The 25,188-nt window shown below is 32.2% G+C and overlaps 1 protein-coding gene across 1 annotated transcript in view; it reads left to right on the top strand.

Annotated features, from left to right (window-relative positions):
• Positions 1-163: 163 nt before the first annotated feature.
• Positions 164-25,188, top strand: part of LOC149480081 (furin-like protease 2) — a 224,507-nt gene continuing 199,482 nt past the window's right edge. Inside the window, exon 1 of the mRNA XM_089707161.1 lies at positions 164-429. The gene's annotated coding sequence lies outside the window, so the exon portion shown is untranslated. The remainder of the gene's footprint in view (positions 430-25,188) is intronic.

The raw sequence follows: 25,188 nt of genomic DNA on the forward strand, positions 1-25,188 counted from the left end.
ATTATCTTTGAATAACACTGAAAAGCATCAGCTGTAATAGATAACAAACAGGGTTTACTTTTATTTACGGGAAATATGAGATTTGTTCAAATGGGAGCAAAATATTTTGGTTTTAATGTTGGTACATGAAAGCGAAAGTGTTTTCGTGATCATGGTTGGCAGACTCAGTTGTCAGTTTAATCGACGGTGCTGTCAAAGTAGGCAGCTGTTTACGTTTTGTATCGTTATTTTGCGATCGTTTTGCTATATTTTATTGTTTTTAAATTAACTATTTTAATAAACAGTTTTGATAGTGAGATATAATTGTGATAATTTAAGATTTTTAAACCATGTCAGATGTCAAGAGGTGAAATAATTCTGTGTTTTGTGTTTTAACGTGTGAGTGACAGATATTATATTGTTTGGGATTTGGCGTGATAAACATAAACGGTGAGTAGATATTTCATGATTCGTTTGATGGTATATTATAAAATATTTCAGCTTACTCATTAATCATTAAGCAAAATACAAAAGTTTCTAACGAGAGGTTTTTTTTTCAACTTTTTATGATAACATTTTTTGCTGATAAGAACTCTAGGATGTTTGCAAGTTCCGCTGACTTGATTGCATATTTGCAACGTTGAGTTAACGATTTAGGACTTGCGTAATGTTAAAGTAACTGGCGCTAAGGTATTCGTAACGTTCCGTGGCGAGTTTTGGTTGCGCGCGCGCAGGAACAATCTGAGGCCGTATCTTTACTGGGCGAAAGTTGTTTGCTCTTGATATTCAGGAAGTAACAGTACCGGAATTATTTAATAACCATATAAAATTTCTATTATTTAACAGCATTACAATATTATTACTCTTGAATCATATCAAATCAATTTCTATGGATAATGGACATGGACATAAAAATAATTTTACTATTTTGTGTAATTCTATTATTTATTTTAAATGCTTTGTAGAATTATAAATTTGAAAAGACCGTCGGATTTTGATAATTTTATTTATGGCTCAAATAACTGTGACGAGTAATTATTTTATATAGAAAAGGTTTTCCTCACTTGGCTGCAAGTGTAAATCTTCCATACATTGAATATATTGTGCATAATATATTTTGTTTAAATATTAGTTAGGATTCTTAAATTTAATTTTTTTAAAATTTTATATTGTGTTATAAAGCATAATGATTTATGACTTATGATCACAATAGATTTCAATCGGATTAAATGTTAATAATTTATCGATTTTATAAAATACCTTGTTGCTGAAAATTTGAAACATCCGCTCTGAATGGACGAGGCCTATGATATTTTTTTACAGGAATGACACCCACTATAGTGCCTTTAGGAGGCATTTTTACAAACCTCTACATAATATTAAGTAATATTGAGACCAATGGCAGTATTCATATGAATTAAATAATTAAAATATCCAAGTTTTGTAATAGTTATGTGTTTCCTAATGACAGATGTAGGGTAGGTTTTCTAATTTATGAAAGTATGTTATATATATTTGCAATTCTAATAACTTGAACGTCACAAAAAAGTTTGTTTAAAACAATAACATGTTTATAATTGCAAGGAAACAACATACAATTTAAATGTGCGAACGAAAGTGCTTATAGAAAGTGAAAGTAGGATTTCTTTTTCGTCTTTATGTAACTTTTGTCTGAAGTGTAATGAAAAAGGCAATGTGGTCTTCTAACCTGTTTGTCAATACTCAATTTGTGAATATATTAACACAATTGTAATTCAAGTTAGTAGGTCAAGCTATATTTTATGTTATTTTAAATATCTTTCTTACAAGTGGATAAAGGTATCCATATGTGGCAAATATATTGTTGAAAAATATTTATGGAAAATATATTAAAAACTAGATGTTATTTTTGGATATTCAAAACAGTCAATAAATAGTCATTATTTAAATTAAAATGATAAGAAATGTAAAGCAAATAATATTTGAATAAATTGTATGAAATTGGACCCACGCCTTCTATTTATTTGCATCTCTGTTATTAAAATTATCTCCGTCACATTATAAACTTTTTAATTATGAACAAGTTTTCATTTCCTCACTTTTTATATTAATTAAGATTAAGAATCAATAAAAATAAATGTGTTTTAACACATAGAAGGTATGAAATACATTGAGGAATAATAACTTGTTAGCAGGAAATTGATTGGAACTTGTTAAACTTGTTTAGTAAGATCTTATTATACAAACCGCTATACAGTGTTAGAACATTTGAATGGTAACAGAAAGATGTTTTAGCAAACACTTTCACTATTACAGTGGAATTTATTAGACCTTAACGTGAATTCAATGCTATTTATTACACTCTGAAAATTGGATTTTTAATTGGTATTTTATTCATTGTATCATGATCAATATTAACTATGTTGACATTTATTTTGCAAATTGGGACAGTTACAAAACAGTTTAAATATTCATCATTTAAATTGATAACGATTTATGAGTCTCATATTTGCAAAAGAAAATGGCATCATCAAAATCAATTTAAAAATTTGAAATCATATGGTGAAACCCGTAAACTATTGACTTTTTATACAAGTTTGATGGTGCGTTTTTATGTTGTTATACATAAATTTAAACTTGTTAATTGATCAAAAATTCCAACATCAGTAGAAATACACTATGACTGACATAAGCTATATTTTTTATTCTGTTTCAACCCGGGAAGAGTGGCAAGTTTAAAATAAATATTGTATTACTATGATTTAGTTTGATTGAGTCTGGCATTTACAAATCAAACATCATTCAAATAAGCTAAACAACTGCTTATCAATTGTGTGATAATATAACATCTAATGACTGGCAATTGTATGGATTGTTTTGTTAATCGTAATGTTTAAATTATATGATGTAACCACTACCTATATGAGGTCAGAGGTGTGAATGAATGAATGAATGAATGAATGAAAAATACTTTATTGTACACCTTATAGAATACATTTTACAAACTTAAAAATACAATATAACAATGTACAGTAGGCGGCCTTATCGCTGGCAACGATCTCTACCAGGCAACCCAGAAAAGACGAGGAAAATAAATAAGTCAATAACATGGTGGTGCAAAATAAATAAAAGTGCCAGAATAATAAATAATAATTTTATTATATACTAGCGGTCCGCCCCGGCTTCGCCCGTGGTTCATGTTTACGTTTTCTCTACATAAGAACCATCCTCGTACTTCAAGGAATATAATAAAAAAAGAATTATCGAAATCGGTTCAGCCGTTCTCGAGTTATGCGCTTACCAACACATTTTGCGATTCATTTTTATATATAAAGAAGAAGATATACTATACCTACATATATGTGTGACTTGTGAATTTAAGAAAAATAAGGATTGCATTGCAATGAATGGTTGTAAAAACACATCAAACTTTCTGAGATATTCCTGAAAACTTTTGATCCATTGAAATGTTACATTTTTTAGGCCTGACCTTGAGTTTTTTAGAGGACGCAATTTTATTTTTTTGATGTGTAGGGAGGGTCAGTGTGAAGCTAAAACCAAGTTTGTGGGGTCGCCATCCTTGTCCCATGGCCGCCATCTTGAAAATAGCGGTTGAAATGGTTTTAACGATATATCTCTTAAACTATTTATCTGATAATAAAACAATTTTAACATTATTTGTTGCAAATTAAATTCTCTACAACTTTGATTCAGTAACTTTTTGTCGTAGAACTATAAATAAAAAAGTTATAAGTGAAAATGTTCAGAAATTAGAGATGTTTATATTTTTCAATAAAACTTTTTTTTATAAGTTTACGAAGAAATTATATCAGACCATTTTTGTAGATTGTTTTTCGTAGAACAACTTTTATATACAACATTTTTTCATTACGTCAATAGCTAAGGTTTTACAGCGCTCAGAAGTGAGTACTATTTTTCAGTAGTAACTATACATAATAAATTGGCTATTGGCTCTTTTCCCAGACTCCACAACAATGGAAGCACACTGCAGAACATTTCAGCCCTGCTTTTCGACGTAAAAAAACGCACTTCCAGACTCTACCTCCTGGGTTGTGGGGAAAAGATTCAATAATTAATTATTAATAATATTGTAAAATTAATTATTAAAAATATTATTATAACAAAAATAAAATAATTACTGGTGACAAATTATTATTAGTACACACATAATATAACGTATTCTGTATAGTAAAGAGTACTTAAAATAGTACTCACTTCGGATGGCTGTAAAACCTTAGCTATTTACTTAATGAAAAAATGTTGTAAATAAAAGTTGTTCTACGAAAAACAATCTACAAAAATGATCTGATATAATTTCTTCGTAAACTTATAAAAAAAAGTTTTATTGAAAAATATAAACATCTCTAATTTCTGAACATTTTCACTTATAACTTTTTTGTTTATAGTTCTACGACAAAAAGTTACTGAACCTAAGTTGTAGAGAATTTAATTTGCAACGAATAATATTAACATTGTTTTATTATCAGATAAATAGTTTAAGTGATATATCGTAAAAACCATTTCAATCGCTATTTTCAAGATGGCGGCCGTGGGACAAGGGTGGCGACCCCACAAACTTGGTGATAGCTTCACACTGACCCCCCCTACACACCAAAAAAATAAAATTGCGTCCTCTAAAAAATGCGACCCCAAATGTAACTTTTCAATGGACCATTTATAGTATATAACCTACAATGTTTTCGAAAAATTTCATTAATAGTTACTGAAATAGCTTGTGAAGAAATAAACCTCAAGAGCGAAGTTTTGCAATGTATTCTTCAGAGTGCTTAATGTTACGTAGTTTCGGAGTTTTCCTGAAGGCGAACTGCTACTCAGTACGGACTCTACGATCAATTTTTCGAGTCGGTAAATCTCTGCTTTGGCAAAAGTTTTTACCGAGGTCATTTCCACGTCACACAAGCGTGATTGGCGCAGAAATGCGTTATGTGTTCTGTATAATCTGTATTACATAAAGAACCTCGAACTTTCCACGTGACTGCACCCCGATACCGCAAAGTTTGTCGACAAACGGCCCGGAGGCGTCATCGTGACTGCGTTGAATACTGAATGCTGCTGGAATCACATATCTCATCGTGTTTAATGAACGAGAACAGATTAATCCATCAGTCCTCGGAATCACAGACACAATAGAAAATCTATTGTGTCGCGCCCCGATCGGGGCTTACGGTGGTCAATGGGTTAAGGGTCTTAAACGATTGATTCTAAAAGCTAATGGTCCAATATGTTATCACGGTTGCGCAATTTATATGTTGTACCAATGTTCATATGTACACCTATATAGTTTCAAAGAAATTCCATACACTTGGTTTCTTGAATGTCCGTCATTTGTAATAGTGCAGAGTATTTAGTTTAAGTGAATTTGGGTTTTCACAGTTAACCCGTGACCTAACGTGAACTTGACCAATTTTCATAATTAAGCCCGACCGGCTTTGGTTCAGTTTCTACATGAGTCGTTTTATTGACCATGACCCGGCAGAGAGTCACTTTAAACCATAATGATTATTTAACTCGCTATTAGCCTTGCGTTGGCTGAACATTTTAGTAAAATATTACCTGAAAATAATTTCAGTGCTAACCGCTAAGTAATTGCCGCTTTTAATTTACCTTTTTTGGTATAAAATTCCTCAAACGAGGAAATATTATGGAAATATTAAATATTTATGTCTACTTACCTACTGCTAAGCGGGTACGATAATTTAAAGGCATATTTCCGCCCAAATTACAAATCTAATAATGAACTATAATTAAATACCAACACAAAGAAAGCGCATTTTAATTTTGATTGAGACCTTCTAAACTGTCTTATCATTTATTAAAATTAAAAGGCGGATATAGGTTTAGTGATAAAACTGTAAGTGAATGGACAACCTTCACTTGTTTGGACAATAGCACGACCTAATTAAAATACCTATTACCTACCTATCAAGGTTCATGTTTTACAATCTTTAACCTTTTATTAGTATTGCCTATAAAATGTTCGTTAAAATATTGGCAAAATAATTATGAAATTTAGATATTTACTTAAGCTCATACCTATTAAGGAGTATTAGGTATGTAGGTACTGTTATGAAAAGTTAATTTTCACTGTAGGTACTATTAATTTTGTAATTTAATTTAATTACTTTCACAGAATCGATATAAATATTGCAAACATTTACAAAATGTTAAATAACTTATGTACCCAAGTTGGAATATACATTGTAGACACATTGATAGTATCATGAATAGCACATAGTTACACAGTACATAAAACTTGGTCATAAAAAATAAAAACTTGGTAATGTTTATCCGATGAAATCACTGTCTTGCGTTTAGTGGTCGTTTTATGAGAAACGATTAAATAATTATGTCGTCATATTTCGTTTATTGCCGCGGACACGACTGTCCCGGCCATAATTACCGGCAGTTTTCATGCCGGTCCGATTTACGGGTCTCTGACGTCACGGTTCGCGAGATTCGCCATAAAAGTTATTGGGAACGAGCCCTTTTGTCAGACGATAAGACGATAAATAAAATTGGAGGATTCGTTCTGGAGATAGGTCGCAGTTTTCTTTTATTGTGATTAGGTTATAATTATTGACAAGCTTTTTATGGACCGTTTTGTGGGTTCATGTTTTGTTGTATTTATTATTATAGCTATCTGACCGCCTCCTTGGTACAGTGGTTGACGCGTGAGCGTAGAAACGAGGGGTCCTGGGTTCGATTCCCGGTGGAGACGAAGAAAAAAAAAATGTCTCGGTCTGGTAGGACACAGAAGGCTGATCATCTACTTGTCCCTATAGAAAATCGATCAGTGAAACAGATGTATGCATAATGCATCTGCCCCTTACCCCACTACGGGGACACGGGACTTCACTTATTATTATAGCGATTTTAGTTGCGATAGAGGATATTATGTTTAGTGATGGTTATTGCGTCACGTCCGTTTTCGTAATGGAAATGTATAACAATATTCAATGTATGTAGGTACCTTTTTTTTTTTTTTTTATTTTTTTTTTTTATTTTTTTTTTTTTTTATTTTTTTTTTTTTTTATAGTGGGGAAATCTTCCAAAGATACCCACGGCCCCCGGGGAAGGAGCCGTGGGTTATGTCGGACTCTTACCGACTAAAACCCCACTGTGTTCCGTCGAGCCGCTTTAATGATGGGGCCGCGGGTATTTGTTGGAATTCTTCCGCGACCCCCTCGGCGGCAGCCCATCATGTATGTAGGTACCTATCGAAATGAGGTACATACGTATAGGTAATACATGCAAGTCCATTAAATCTTATTAAGTTAACATTGTAATCGTATTAGTTATGCATGACGCACTGTAGAACTAGATGATTCCTATTCGATAGTATGTACATAATTCTAATGTTTGGATTTCAATCTTCAATTGAAACAAACCCGATATTGAAAAATACATAACTCGTTCCTAAAATGTTCGATAGATTTATTTTCAATAGATATTATATTATAACCATAGGAAACCTATTTCAATCTCTTCACAATTTATAAACTCGTAAGTCGCAAGTGTACGAACTCCATCAGTTAAGTGTGTGCTTGAACTTTGAAGAACTGCGTACAAGTTAATTTTCATTTGAGAAACCTTTCCGCTGATTCGATTTTTTTCTAAATCCTTCATTGTTTGTGTTAATCAGTCTATCATTAAGTGTAGGTACCGTTTCTAGACTAGGTAATAATTATTGCACTTATTTGTGATTTCAGATTGTAATAATAATTAATATGTTCATCTTCCACAAGAATAGGTTGTAAAATGCGATGATAATTTATCAAACCGATTGCTTTTTTCCTACAAATGCGCTTTTAAATACTAGCGCTCTTTGGTAGGTCCTACATATAGGTAGGCTTACTGTATAAAGGATTTATACAGTACCTAGTAACTATGTGTAAGGGTTCTTCAAAGTATGTACTTCATCGATGGCACGTCACCGAGTGAACGACACAAAAACGATTCCCAATAACCACTAAAAGGTAAGCTAGTACTTATGAAAATTTAATACAACGAATTGGGATTATTTTAGTACAATTCGTGGAACGAGCTCGCGTGATGTAAGAACGATGTTTCATTACGTTCGATTGAAATTGTAATAGTTAGCTATCTTCGTAACATAGGTACTTCATTAATACATGATTACAGTATAAGGATGTTCGGGCCCACCGCCCATTTATTATTCTATTTTAATCGAATATTGTTGTCGTGTTTCGATGTGGTTTTATTTATGTAGAACTAAATTATTTAGTTACAGTACACATTTTTGGTTATTGGTAGTTAACGAAACTACCTATTATAGTTGTGTGTTTATTGTTCGTGTTGTAGCCTGTAGAGTGTAGGTGTATGTAATTGAAATGGTTTTTGAATAATTCATTAAGCACAGATTATTAGAATGTCTATCAGTAAAAAATATGTTAAAGGGCGTTTGTCCACTACAAGGAATTTTACGGTCCGGCATTCCGATTTTTTACGGTCCGGTATGGCACGCCATTAATCTATATACTAGCTTGTGCACTATACGTAATTTTACCGTCCGACATTTTACTTTTCCCTATTCCGGATGGTTTTTTGAGTTTACGAGTCGCTGTAGGTATAATTGTTTTCGAGTGCCCACTTGCTTGGATTTTACTCTTTTTATTGCATATGCCAATTGAAAGCAAGCTCTTGTTTTACTTTCTTTTAGCTGGCAATGAGATTTGAGAAGTCGGTATTGTTATTTTATATACATTGACCAAGCATTGACCTATAATTATTATCTAAGTAAGTGTTGGTAAGTTAAAGTTCAAGTGGGAATAGATTTAGCTCCTCGTCACCGATTAAAATAAATAAGTGAAACACGCATTTTAAATCTCTTACGGAACTTTACTTTTTATTATAACGAAGTAATATAATATTTCACCTTCTATATTTTTACTCGTTTCTTGTAAAATGCGAAAACAATCATTTATGATAGCATTATACCGCCATACTTCCTTGAACTGTACCGCACTGATCCGAGTAAAGACGGACAGGTGCACAAGCAATTCATCGGTTTTTTCATGCCACACCGGACCGTAAAAAATCGGAATGCCGGACAGTAAAATTCCTTGTAGTGCACAAGCGCCCAAAGTGTTTAGAAATTCCATCGAAAGAAAGCGTCAAATAACAACTTAGGATTACCTATAACAATGACATTTCTACATTTTTTTTACATAAATGGCCTCTTCCTTGTGGATGTTGCTATATTATTAAACTTATTTCTATTTAGATTTTCTCTATTACAGTTCTCCAACTTTACCTTGACCTTACCGTTGGTAATGCGCTGCAAAATAGCACGCTCACACTAGAATGTTACTTGCATATGAAAATGAAATGTAAATACTTACAGAGAGCTTGTAGCATTTAGAATAATTTTAGAGATTCACAGCGAGTGGGCCAGGTCACAGTACTCTACGAATACGACCCCGGTGTGACTTTGAGCCTGCCATCTTGACTATTGTTATTTAAATGCTTTAACTATTTGTGGCTGACATTTTAAGTGCGTTATTACATTGTCTGTCTATTGTAGCTGTGGGATAGATCTAACTTAACATTCCTTCACCTATACTTTGATTATAATTGTATGTATGTTCCCTGAGAGACACATGTCTGCAAATGTGCTAATTACCTCTTTCGTAGTAGTTGTTTGCTTAGTGGATTTATCCTTTAATAGGATATAGGGCGATCATAAACATACTCACTTTTTTGTCGATTATCCTTTAATGGTATGTAGGTGATTGGCTAAGTAGATTGCTAGACGGAGTCGTGTTGGATAGAACCCGTTTTCAAATGTACGTTGTAATTAACATGGTGCAAAAAGAAGTCCACATAAAAAAATAATTCTTAACGATTATGCGATAAAAACTCATTATAAAATATTCAAGGTAGTTTTTAACAAAAAATATTTCTGCTGCGTGTTGCATACAATAAAATAGGTCTCATTTGCATCCAAGTGTATCAATCTATTTTTGCACAACCAGACAAGTGCGTAATTCACCAGAAACGGCTAAAAGCGCCATTTGTACGCCTGTCACAACTACTTGTGACCTCTACGTGAGGTCACGAATTAAATAGTGAATTATTGTATTGCTTTAAAGACTTCCGCGTTTGACGACGGTAATTCTTGCCTATTTTTTAGATATATTTAAATTGTACATTGTTTAATTTAAAAGGTTTTTCGCGAATCGCACGATGATTTACGGAATTGAACGCGGTTTGGTTAATTCATCTTGTTTTAACCGAAATTTATGTTTTGTTTTATTTTTCCTCATGAGGGATAAAAATAACGTGGCAACCGAGCTGGAACAGTATTTAGTGACCCTGACTAATGAGCCAGAAAGTGTGAAATCGATCTCTTCAATATTGGAAAATTGTGTTATGAATATCACACTCAATTTATTCATTTTGTATCGGAGTGTTTATGTTTACGTAGGATATCCGTTTATGTATAAAGTACAAGTAGGAATATTTAAGTAGTTGCGGATATAATGGCGATGTGCAAAATAATCGAGATTGTTTTTTTTATATGTATACTTAGTTACACTTTGTGTATAAGTAGCTTTATATTAATCTAAAAACACTGTCTACATCTAAGAGATGAAAGTCATTATATACATAGCGATTATAATATTTTACAATGTCTTTAAATTATTTCATCTCTATACAAAGGCTTTATGAAGTCTGTTATCTGTTTATAAAGTATCTCTGTTCTATTGTTTCTTTGAAAATCTTTTAATCTGTTGCAACCGCTGCAGCTGTTATAATGACGACGGCACTGAACGAAAAAATAAGCCTGAACCCATTAAATACGCGCTTGCCTTTTTTATTCTTGAATTGCAGTGTTTCTTACTTTGATTATTATTTCTATTAATTTACAGTTGAATTTTTAAATACGTATTGAGCAAAGCTCATATCAATTTACACATTAAGCAATGCGTGCGCTTTATGAACGATTTTGGTCGCATAACTAAATATTTCTAGTATCGCATTTGCAGTTTCCACGCGAAATTATCTCGAATTTCATATAAGATGTCGCAAGTCGCAACATATTACTTTTCATGTGCAGTAAGAAATATTTTATGCTTGTGCAATTGTATATAATATCTATGAGAATGTCAGCTTGCTATGAGTTTGAATACATTGGTACTAACTTACTAAGTACATTGAGTGAATAATTGCCGCGACCTCAATGAAGTCATGCAAATGTTTCTCATTATACTACGATAGTAATGAAGCTCAGAGATGTTAGAGGTATGATGGAAAAGTTATGTAACGAATACTTTATATGCAAAGATACATAAAGCTAAAAAATGGTTTCTATTTAAATGCGAAAGCATGAAACTGCAGTCAAACAATGTTTTGGTGAATTCACCACATCTGTTAAATATTATATAATTTATGCTTACAATATTCGAGTTTAATCCTATTAAAAAATATCAATCTCTTTGTAGCCGTAAATATTTTTTGTTTAGGTATAGGTATAAGTAATAAATTATAAAATTTGATCATATAATATATACATATATTTCAGATTTATAGAAACGCATTAATCATATCTAAATTGAACTACATAATATAGTTTTAAATAGCTAGCTAATGTAAATGTTTGTATCGAATACGCTTAATAAATAATAAATATAATGTAGCAAACGTTGCCATCAATCCCTTGTACATAATAATAATCAAGTATAGTCTCGAATACTGCAGTTAGCAACGTGATTGTATCTCTACCATAACCTGGTTAACTGCGACCCGATAGGCCTCATTTTGTTTGCCACTAATTGGTCTATAAACACTTATCTAGAACATTCCATTCCTATTTCATTGCTACTCAGAGCCAAATGGGGACAAAACAATTCAAGAGTTATAGACCTATCAAGCTATCAATTTGACTTTAATGTAAGCAAAATTGTGCAAATATACACCGATAAAAAAACGTACATAATTGAATGTTCCTCAGCCCACTTACAGCGGATGCAATATAGGAATTGCATCGAAATTGGTTCTCCTCCTTTACGGCGTCACTGTACGTATATTGTTATTATTTTGAACAAAATATAACGGAGATAGCGGCGCGAATGACCCCAGAAACTAGAGCGGAGCGTTGAAACATATCATAAATTGTACAATATAAGGTTTCCCCGCAGCTAGTTGCCTTTTCGAGTGAACTTCCACAGCCGGGGAATATGTTCTCTTTGTTTTGTTGTGTTTGTGAGTTAGCGACGGCAAATTGTAGGATTACAAAACTTCTAAGTTGCACGGTCAACATTACCGCGGCATCTTCTTAGAAGACGGATTTGCGAGCGCCCTTTTGTTTTTTGATTAGCGGAATGTTTATTTTCGAAATGTGGGCGAAACAAGGCGCTAACAATGTAATTTGAATATCGTTTTGTTGGTGTTACAAATTAGGCAGTTTGCGTTGTTTTCCGCGGGCGTATAAACTTCCAAATCGCTGTCAGCGTGGAATGTTGCGTTGTTACTCGTAACGGGAGCTTGTTTACGTAGTCAGTTTTTTAAAACAATATTTTAGATGTTTGTCGTAAAGTGGTGATTTACGTGTGTTTCCTTTTACCGTTTGGCTACCCGGCACCCGCTTTGCACTTCCTCTGATGGCGCCGTGTAAATAAGCTGCCGGCAGTTTGTTTGCCAGTCTAAAGGTTCTAAATTGTGCGCGAAAAACTAACCGGTGACTGCTGTAGCGAGGTCATACGTTCTTAAATATTTATAGAGTATAAGAAATAGCTTAATGCTAGACACTCGAATTTGTTGCAACATTTTGTATTTGAAATTTGATATAATGTTGCTACATATTGGTTATTTTAGTTTGTGTATATATTTCAGAAATAACGTTGCGAGATATATGTACGGAATACCAATATATTTCGTGACTAGGTAAAAATAATCGATGCAATTTCCCTGAATGTACTACCTATAATGATTTAATGTGTTAAATGAGATACTTATCCTTAATTTGAAATATTTTCCTGATATAGCCTATAATTACCGTGACATTCATATAAAATGTTTAATTAGACAAGCAAATACAGAAACAGAAAAATGTAAAATTAACTTCCACAAAAACGTCCATTAACTCATTAAAATATATGTATAATTATGCTGAATATAGCGACATTCCTAACATTATTAGAAAGCTGCGTCGGCGGAATAAATAATTTACGAATAATTTCACAACACCCTATAGCCATTGGTTAGTTGAAAAAGGTTTTGTTACAGCGCGTAATAAGTAAATACTCTTTACCCTTCAACGATGTTTGAAGCAACCCCGAAATCTATTGAGTAAACTTTTTCACAGATAATAAAGGAACAGCGCTTAATACCCTCAAGCCGTAACAGGGTACAATAGTGTTCAGTAAACCACGAAATCGGGAAGTTTATCTCGTTACCTTTGTGTACCTTAAAATTTTCCTCGTGTCTTGTTCGATGAGTTTCACCTTTTCTTTTCTCAGCGGTTTTCAACGATCCTGTTTACGCTACCATGTTTTAGTACTAATAAATGTGATCTACGTAAAACCAGATTTTATATTTAGTTCGAATTTTATGATATTCATTGAATCCGCCGCTTTGATCTTTCATTGATATAAATATTTGCAAAATTTCGATATCAAAGAAATTATTATAGACTCAATTTTATGTTTGTTAAATGTAATTATGAACGAAAGGAAATATATAAAACGGCAGGTAATGGTTAAAAATCTGAATTTAATAAAAAATAATGTAAGAAATAAAACATTGAAGGTGATCTGTCCGGTTTTAAAGAGCAAACCAGTAATTAATATAGGCAGTATTAGAAAATGCATTTATATTATTGTACAAATTAGTGTATAGATTTATCATCAGAACCATTACCTTCTTCCTGCCAGAATTATAAAATTAAGAAATTGTTTGGATACCTGTTTCAAGGGAGCATGATTAATACAGTGGTTGATTGAAGGGTTCAAATAAATTTATTATATTTGAAATCTGTTGCTTAGTCCTTAATGCACCAGAGTTAGCATTTCTATACAATATTTCTGCTGCAGACATGGCGATCTATTGTATTTATTTTCTTCAGTAAGTGTAAATTCTCGGATATCTGCACGTGTACCGGCTGAATAAAAATCGTACTTTTTATATGAAACCTATAATGTACCTACTATATATGAAAAATAAACACGTGCACATTGAAACGTCGATACATAATACATCGAACTAGTTCTGCCAAGGTATAATTGTTAAATGAAATTATTTGCCGATACCTACCGCAGTGTTGGTTAGAAATTCAAACTGGTTGCCGGAAGCAATAGCTACCTTTGTTTCCCTGAATTTATACTATACGGTCGTGGAACGCGGCGGGAATTCCTTGCTTTAATCCCGCTCAACAATTTCTGCCATAAATTGTTTTATTGTGAACACGCATAATTTAAATTGATTTTCGGCTCCGTTTAATATTATAGCCGTTGCCAGGTGAACGTTTGTTTGCGTTCATGTCTTTATGAATGGGACATTTTTGTGCTTCTTTCTCGGAGTTTCAATTAAATGAATCTATCATTTTATTGATCTTTACTCATATCTCAAAATTCTGAATCACAAATGTTATTATAATATAGATACCCTATATCAAGGTATTAATAATGGACGTCTGTTTCATTGTGAAACCTTTAACAATTGATAATAGTTCTATTTGTCAAAGATACCATAAATTTGAATGTAGGTAGTAGATACGTATTGCTAGTGCATTGATAAGTCTCAAATTGAACAGTGTCGAATTTAATTATTCATTGCCCAGTCTATTGCTATGTGTTTATTTTACTACCTCTATTTGTATAGTCTAACTGTCTATAGGCATATAGTATGTATATTATATAATATTCTATGCTATAGGTCTATAGAGAGTGGCACGTGCGTGTGGGATGCCGTTATTTCGTTCAAACAATTTACATAGCTATAATTTCCAATTGCTGTCAATTGAAGGGGAAATATCGTTTTCAAAGAAATGTATGTTGTCGGGTGTAATTAACTTACCTATACCAAATATTATTGGAAATACAAACATATTTTTCACTTAGGTACAAATATTTGTAAATTAATTTGTCACCATTTCAGCGATGATGTAAAAAATACACCTCTTTTAAATATTTAAATTTTAAATGTTTATTTAATGCAAACTTTTTAAAGACGTTAAACTAACTACATATATTAGGTTTTAATTTTAAGAAATTCATAGTCACGATGTAATCGAACAGTTGAAATATTCATATCTTTTTCACTCATAATGGCTGAATGATTGCAGATTATTTCTGCAACTAATCCAGTTCTAAAACGATATTATAGTCATAGATGATAATCATATTGGTCGCAATATCTAAGTCAAATAAAGCGTTGTTTTGTACACTTCGGCTTGAATTGCAAATGAATATTCCGCATGTCAAAAGCAAGAGCAATGATTTAGTGTTAATGTAGGAGTGTATCATTAAATATGCATTAGCAGCTAAATTATAGCCGCCCATGAATTTGATCACAGTCAAAATGGAGGGAAGTAATTCCTATAATTTATAGAAAATTATAAAATACGGCACGGGATTAATGGGTAGTTTATTTATTGTGTGGGGATAAGGTTTATGCCGATATGATATATTAAGATTGAATATAGCATTATAGTCCCACATGATTGTGCACTAAAAACTGTATCCGTCTTATTACAAAAGCCTTAGGAGACCTTGTTTAAAAACGCAGACTGTAAATTCATGGTTTAACTTTAGTACAGAGATTTAAACTTGTCCTTATCTATTATGGTTTGTAATAAGATTTTTACTTAGAATATGGTTTAATTACATTTTTAATCTGTGTTTTATAATAAGCGTTTAACTTAACCCGACCTCAATAAAATGGATTTGTAATCGACTATACATTAAAAGTTTCACTAGCATTTAGAACTAACTTACCACGATAACACGCAACCTATAAGTGTAAGTAGCGAGTACTTAGGTATTAACTTCGACTTAGCTGCGTACTTAAATACCTTTAGGTATCGGCATTATGTTATGTAGAGCCTTTTATGTAACTAGTATATCTTCTTCTTATGTATAAAAATGAATCGCAAAATGTGTTGGTAAGCGCATAACTCGAGAACGGCTGAACCGATTTCGATAATTCTTTTTTTATTATATTCCTTGAAGTACGAGGATGGTTTTTATGTAGAGAAAACGTAAATATGTACCAAGGGCGAAGCCGGGGCGGACCGCTAGTTTTTTATATAATGGTTGTTTCACTTAGCGAGAAATTAGTAATCAAAATTTAACGCGATATCTCAGTGATGGAAAGAAGTGACCTATACAATGATAACAATACCTAATATGATTATTAAAAATGTTTATTTTCTTGTCCTAGACAGGGTTCTCTACCTTTTAAAATCCCTCTGCATGATAGGGGAACATATTATACTGTAATAAACAAAGTTATCAGAAAAATATCATAGTATACAGGGTGTTTTTATTGTAGTCTATATTCATACATTTAAGACACGAGTTACATGTATCATTCCGTGCTGTATTGCGTACGTAAATGTTGTACGTTTGTTTGTGGCCCGAAAATAAACACGCTCATGTATACAGGGTGTTGTGTAATGGCTATTTAAAACTGCCATGTATTTGTTGAATGTCGATGGCGCACGTGATCGCGGTTCACGTGAATGCAGACGCGTGTGGATTACACGCTGTGTGTTTTGATGTTGGTGTTTTAGTTTGAAGGATCTAGGTTATCTGTGGAATGTTATATCACGGATTACTGAATGGTTACGTGTTGTATGTACAGTTGTATGATGAGTCTATAAATATTATATAGATGCTAACTAAATATGTATTGGATCATGGAGATTATATCGCCCTGTATATATACCTACTTCTGTTTTTTTTTTAATTAAGTCTGTTGTGAATAAAATATTAAGAAAATGTAGTAAATAAATAAATAATAAATATTATAGGACATTATTACACAAATCGACCTAGTCCCACAGTAAGCTCAATTAAGGTTGATGTTCCGACCGTCCCTCCATACATTTTTGATTACCTCTAAACACTTAACACAGACACTATTTCTTTAAAACTAATCATTTTATCACTTCTCTATAATGAAATGTGTGCGCGTTCGACCTTTTTAATCAATAATTTACAATATTTACTTAGAAAAACAACAGTAAAATACCGGAAAAATTTGACACTTCTACAGTAGTGTGCGTGACTTTTGCCAAGCGAAACACGACATAAAGCACGACATCTAGCGCATAGACTATATACTTATTACAGATCTAGCGCGTCAATGTCTAAACGAAAGGCGATGTTTAGACATTGACGCGCTAGATGTCGTGCATTCGCGTTCGTTATCTTATGCATAATGAGCATAATTCTAATAAATCAAAGTTCTGTGTAAAAATTGAGTAATTTCATTTCCAATCGTTCAAAGAAAATAACAATAAAATAAAATAAAACTAATGACCTTAGAAACTATGTTTTTTTTTATTTATTACTCATTATTGTTCGTCCGTCGTAGGTCTGTAAACTGTATTGTACACTGAAGGTAAATGGTACTGTAGGTACTTTAGTTCGGCGTCGTCGCTCGTCGGCTTGATATAAAATTACATTCTTGATTTCATTGACACGCGCTATGATTTGCGCGCGGAATTTCTTGTGTTGTGAATTTATTTTTGTATGCTATGCATTTTAATTGATTCAAATTGCAATGTTTCTCTAGTATGCATTTGAGACTATATTGTAAATTGTAATAATTGATCGTGGGTATAGTAATTAATTATTCTAATAACGCAATTAGTAATATAATTATGTATTTTCGGTGGGATTCAAAACAAAAAATTGGCCCGTGATTTTTATGAAATTTCACCACATTGCAAATCACATCAATCATAGTTCATACACATGTATGACGAAAGTGATTAGTATTGTGGCTAACATTGACTCATCAGTTCATCACTGAAACCAGTGATAAATCAGTACCTATATCATATTGTGTTTGAATATTTTTAAACAATGATATAAGTATACAATTATTATAAATCGGTAAACTATCAAAGTAATCACAAACTTGCAAACATTGGTAAAATGTCCAGTAGTTTATGAGCCTATTCATTACAATCAAACAAACAAACAAAGTTTTCCTCTTTATAATATTAGTGTAGACAAACAATATGAATACGATCACGAATGCAAATTCGGGGATTTTCTAATTATTGCTAAATAATAATTGAATTCGTTTTGAAATACTCTATAATTTTTAGTGTATAAATAGACATTTATAATGTGGTGCTCATTTTTTTTGTACTGCTAACGCTATTGTAGGTACCTATTTTCGTTGTTTTATTTCAAGTGAACACGGCCATACAATTTTGTCACGAGCCGCCTATGATTGTAGGTACTTTTGTTAGGCTCCTTCGTCGTCCGCGTCGGCTCGAAAGTTCTTGATTTCATTGTCACGCGCTATGATTTGCGCGCGGATTTTCTTGTGTTGTGAATTTATTTTTGTATTATTATTATTTTTTATTTATTTTTTTATTTTATTGATTCAAATAAAATATTTCACTAGTATGCATTTGAGACTATATTGTATTATGTAGGTATAATTTATCGTAGGTATAGTTATTCTTATAACGCAGTTATATTTTCGGTGGGACAATTTGACCCGTGATTTTTCTGAAATATCACCACGTTGCAAATCACATCAATCATACACACGTATGACGAAAGTATAGTGGCTATAATTGACTCATCAGTTCATCACTGAAACCAGTGATAAATCAGTACATATATCATATTTTATTGTGTTTGAATATTTTTTAAACAACGATATATACAATATTATTATAAATCGGTAAACTACCAAAGTACTTCCGAATTTTCAGACAGACAAACAAGTAGTTTGAACACGCAGTTTTCTTATACTAGTAGCAAAAATCAAAACCATAATATTATGTTTCCCTACTATATTTTACTAAAAGTCGAGTGCGTCGAAATCGTAAATAATAATATGTTTTTCACCTTCCTGGTTATTTTCCCATAGTAAATAGTGTTTTAGGTTTGTTGTTGTAGGTAGGAATAATAATAATTATTCTTACATGTTGGTTATGAAATGTATATTGAAATAATTTACTTTTACAAATCATTAGTGATATAAGTTTTGAGTGAAAATGCTTGGATCAGCATAATATTATATGGTACTTCAAATACATGTTTTGATAAAAAAAAACAATAGTGTAATAAAATAAAACTGCGTTTTATTGTAATCAATGTTGACAATTTTAAATTCCAAAATTATTGATCAATAAAATAGTTTACACCAACAAATATAACTTTTATTTTTATAACGTAATGGCACCGAATTCCGACCACTGATTGATACGGCTAAATGAATCCTTTAAAAGATAAATTAAATACTCTAGAGGTCATAAGAAAAAATGATATTATGAAAGATTACGAACTTATATTTTAAAATATGCACATAATTGTATTTCATAATGGCTTTTTATTACCTAAATTTGGATTTTAACTGTCACGACTGGAAATTAACTGAAAGCACCATTTTCCGACCGACTGAGTACAAATACACGTGTTTCCGACCACTGAGTAGCTTGATTCCGACCAGCCAAATATTTTCTACTAAAATCAACTTTATGATAATAGAAATACAATGGAAATTCGTAAAAACCCGTTTCGTCTTTTCACTGCATCACGCGTGGACCGATTTCGATAATTCTTTTTTTATTATATTACTTGAAGTACGAGGATGGTTCTTATGGAGAGAAATTTTAAATATGTACCACGGGCGAAGCCGGGGCGGACCGCTAGTTTTAAATAATATTTGAGCATTTATTATAATAACAAAAACTAACTCTATGTTAGACTGTAGTAGTTTAAAATTACATTTACTCAAACTCAAACTCATAAAATGCCTCACTGGTCATCCACACTAAATTAGAATGTCCCATTGACTACTTTGCCCAATTCTAAAATCCATTTCACCAAAAGTATTATTTCAGCTAATGAGAATACTTCAGCCTCTTTTTTATCACTCATGATGATGACCTGAAATAAACGCATGCAATTTCACTCAAGCACAGCGCAAGCAAAAGCAACCCAGTTGGACGGAAACAGGGAATTATATCGCACCTAGATTCCGACCAAACCTACATTTGCGTAATAAAGCCTCTAAACCGAAATTGATATTCATTTTTAGGTCATTTCTATTTCATATGTACACTTATAAAGATCTCACAATTTCGTAGTTATGCAATTATGTGTCATAAACGTAAAATATACGGTTTTTAACCAGACCGGTCTTTGTAAATGAATAACAAAAAAATCAAAAAAGAGTGTCAGTTAAAACGAATATTACAAATAATCCATTAAAGTTAGCATTGGTCGCATACAGGTGTTGTATATAAGCATAGCGTTTAGAATAAATAACTTAATACGAAACCTCCACAAAACAACATGCATAATAGAAAATTACCTTCTTTTAAAAAGTGCGAAATTCCTTTAACCGACCGATTCGGTCGGATTTCGGAATGTTGTTATTTTGACAAGCTCCTCATTCCGTCCATAATTATTTGTCCAAAAAAACCTATAAAAACACGCTATCTTTGCATGTATATTTTAAAATTAATAATTTAAAACACCAATAAAACGTTTAAAGTAAATTAACCACAAACTTACCAGAGTATTTAGCGTAAAAATCCAAATGTTTATTTTCACCATTTTATGTTTTTTTCGCATTCAATCCAATACAAACTACACCCTCGCCTAGCTTTTCTTGGATTGACGAAATGTCGGTTAAAATTTGAAACCCAATTTTGGACAGATGACGTACGATAAGTGATTGGATCGAAAGCCTTCAGTTTCACGCATGTCGCGCGTATTTTAAACGTTTTATCAATTAAAAATCAAAATGGTCGGATAGAGGAGGCTAGTCGGAAACCGGTGCCGTTACGTTAACAATCGTTCATAATATAAACCGTAGCAGGTGGCGTTTTGAAGTTCTGTCTACTCATACAGAAAAATGGAAAACTTGTTTTTTTTGTAAACAATTTATTACTCATGTTGTTTGGCAACTCGAAGCGTGGTCGTCCGTCGTAGGTACTTTTGTTCGGCGTCGCGTCGTCGTCCGCGTCGGCTTGATATAAAACATTCTTGATTTCATTGACACGCGCTATGATTTGCGCGCGGAATTTCTTGTGTTGTGAATTTATTTTTGTATGCTATGCATTTTAATTGAATCAAATTGCAATATTTCTCTAGTATGCATTTGAGACTATATTGTAATAATTGATCGTGGGTAGGTATAGTAATTAATTATTCTAATAACGTAAATATGTTTTTCACCTTCCTGGTTATTTTCACATAATCTTATCTTATACATATATAAAAATGAATCGCAAAATGTGTTGGTAAGCGCATAACTCGAGAACGGCTGAACCGATTTCGATCATTCTTTTTTTATTTTATTCCTTGAAGTACGAGGATGGTTTTTATGTAGAGAAAACGTAAATATTATGTACCACGGGCGAAGCCGGGGTGGACCGCTAGTATATATATATATAAATGAATCGCAAAATGTGTTGGTAAGCGCATAACTCGAGAACGGCTGAACCGATTTCGATAATTCTTTTTTTATTATATTCCTTGAAGTACGAGGATGGTTCTTATGTAGAGAAAACGTAAACATGTACCACGGGCGAAGCCGGGGCGGACCGCTAGTCTTATATATAAAAATGAATCGCAAAATGTGTTGGTAAGCGCATAACTCGAGAACGGCTGAACCGATTTCGATAATTCTTTTTTTATTATATCCCTTGAAGTACGAGCATGGTTCTTATAGCTAGAGAGCTAGTTAGTTTAGTTTTAGTGCAGTGGCAGTGTAAATGTTGTTGTTGAGGTTATGTAAATTTAACACTTTAGTTAACTACCAAGATATAAAGAAATGAGGATAGGACACAATAACTATTGGTTGAGGTATTTATAAACTCATAATATACTTTTAAGAAAATCACGTTTTAATAAATTTCTAGAATTAAATTAGAACAGCTGATTCAAAATAGCCTAAAAAATCTTAATAATAATAATTACGCTTCACAGCAAGAAGAAATGTACCATATGTACCCGCACAAAGTCGATATTGTGTTGCCTACCGTTCGACTCAATGGCTAGGGTTGTAACTACCTTTAATAATTATTACCAAACTAATAAACCGAGTGATGCGAAATAACCATAATTCTTTTAGAGTTTGATAAAATGATCAGGCAGGTATTTTCTTTAATCCTCTGAATTCTCGGTTACTAAATTGTATCGTTGAAATTATTCTTAATCGCGTAAATTTAATAAATAATCATATGGAAAACACTTTTCATTTGTTTTTTTACTTTCACGCCCAACTACTATACAATAATTACGTTGTTTCGGTATTTTGACGAGAAAACGCAGGAAACATCCGTTGTATCATTTTAGATAGATTGTATATTTTGTATCTGTAGAATTGAAATCAAAGCTATGTATATGTTGTCTCCATTCTTTTCTTATCGGATTGTTGATCCCAATGCGAATGCGTCACTTAAATTTTATAAAAGACAATTAAGAACATCAAAAATAAAGTGATACGTAAATATTTCACAGTGCAATATATTATGTAATTAATAATAATTATATATTTATGAAAAAATAATTACATCAGATTTAATAATAGCAATTGTTTTGAATGTACATAATATGAATAAATGATTACATCATAATAGTAATAATCACAATTGTTTTATTTCCCATTTGTTGCAACCCTAGCATATTTTCATGTAGCAGCAGAAGTACCTACACTGGCGGCGCGGCGGCATCGTGCGACATCAAAGGCATTGCCTTACTAGGTAAGTTTATAATGACTCATTTCTTTTATTATATAATTTACGTTTTACTTTTACAGAATCCGATTCAATGGATTATGAAGACGAGTCACACAACGCCATACGATAGTGATGATGAATGAACATTTCAATAAATGCATGCGTGTTTTTTTTATGTTGTTTTGTAATTGTTAATTGTTTCTTAAATAAAGAAATAAACTAAATATTTAAATGATGATTTGTTATTTGCAACACAACTTTATATTTGAGATTCTTTACAAATGTATATTTAGTTTTGTATCATCAAATTTATAAATTTTATTCCATAGTTTTCAAAATTAAATGTAAATGACCATAAAAACATTAATAAAGTAAATCATTGATGTAAGGTCAGGGAACGTAATACATATATATACATCTGACCATGTAGAAGCTAAGTCTTGTTGACTGCTGAAGTCTGTAAAGTTTTGTTGTCTGCTGAAGTCTGTACGCAATGAAAATGTCATCCGTTTCGAAAATAAGTTTTTAAGACCCTAATAAATAAAATATATGAATGGCAGATCTGGTCAAATACTTTCAAAATTGTATTTTTTTCAGCACTTTCATAAGTGTCTGCCAGAATGTTATCCGCGTGATAATGGTCTGCCATTGTTATTTTCCGATAGTAATAATAATCTATTTTCAAATATCAAAATGGCAGACGTGGTCAAATGGTTTCAAAGTTCGCCAAAAATTTCCACCTGTCTTACCTAAGCGCGCGCCCCGTCCACCACTCTGGGCTTAGTGACTCCTCATCTCATGTATAGTAGGTATAGGGGAATCAACACACAAAAATCCAGGTCTGGTCAAATACATACAGGTAGCTTTGCGCTAGCTCTCTAGCTTCTTATGGAGAGAAAACGTAAACATGTACCACGGGCGAAGCCGGGGCGGACCGCTAGTAAATAATAAAATAATAAATAGTGTATTAGATTTGTTATTGTATCTTGTATACCTACGAATAATTATTCTTACGTCTTGTTGGGAAATGTTCAAATACCTACCTATTGAAATAATTTACTGTTACAAATCATTAGTGTTATTAGTTTTGAGTGAATAGGCATGGATCAGAAATTCAGAATATAATATGCTACTAACTACTCAAATACATACATGTTTACACAACAAACACCACTGACCTCTATAACTATAAGTTATAGAGGTCAGTGACCGTCAGTGACAAACACTATGGATACCTACGCTCGCGAATGCAAATTCGGTGATTTACTAATTATTGATACCTAGTCATTGAATTCGTTTTGAAATAGCCTGTACTTTGTAATTTTTAGTGTTATAGACATTTATAAAATGTGGTGCTCATTTTTTTGTAATAAATCATCCCGAACGCTATTGTATTTTCGTTGTTTTATTTCAAGTGAACACCTATACAATTTTGTCACGAGCCGCCTCTGGCCTCTGGGTGAAATAAACAAGTCAAATGATTTTTGTTCTAATTGTATTTTGGTAGTAGTTTGTTTAGAATTTACATTACCATTGTTTAATTTTTATTTTGTATTTGCAGTAAAATAAAAAGATGAAAAACTTCATTAGGTATATTGTACGACACCTCACTCTGAATCGCGCTAGCGAAATTTTTTCGTTACAGAGCACATATACAACTTTCGGACAATCTTCATTGAGGCCGGCCGGCAAATCGAGTATGTCGAGAAACTTCACTTATTCGATGGAGGTATTCTACCTTCCTTCCTCCACAGTTGTGGGACCCCGACGTGCATTGAACACGCAGCTTTCTGATACTAGTAGCTAAAATCAAAACCACAGATATGTCTGTGATCAAAACCATAATAATATTTTTACCTATTATTTTACTAAAAGTCGAGTGCATCGAAATCGTAAATATGTTTTTCACCTTCCTGGTTTTTTTTCCATAGTAAATAGTGTTTTTGATTTGTTGTTGTATGAATAATTATTCTTACTTGTTGGTTATGAAATGTATTTTGAAATAATTTACTTTTACAAATCATTAGTGATATTAGTTTTGAGTGAAAATGCTTGGATCAGCATAATATCATATTTGCTACTTCAAATACATGTTTTGATAAAAAAAAAACAATAGTGTAATGTAGGTAATAAAATAAAACTGCGTTTTATTGTAGGTAATCAATTTTGACATTATTTATTTCCCAAAATTACAATAAAATAGTTTACGCCAACAAATATAACTTTTATTTTTATAACAATCCTACTTCCTACTAATGCGAAAGTTCATACATGTTTCAAAAGAA

Source organism: Colias philodice, chromosome 19, assembly GCF_061535455.1.
Source record: "Colias philodice isolate Cphi_HAF_F1 chromosome 19, ilColPhil1 Martin Lab GWU primary, whole genome shotgun sequence".
NCBI lineage: Eukaryota > Metazoa > Arthropoda > Insecta > Lepidoptera > Pieridae > Colias > Colias philodice.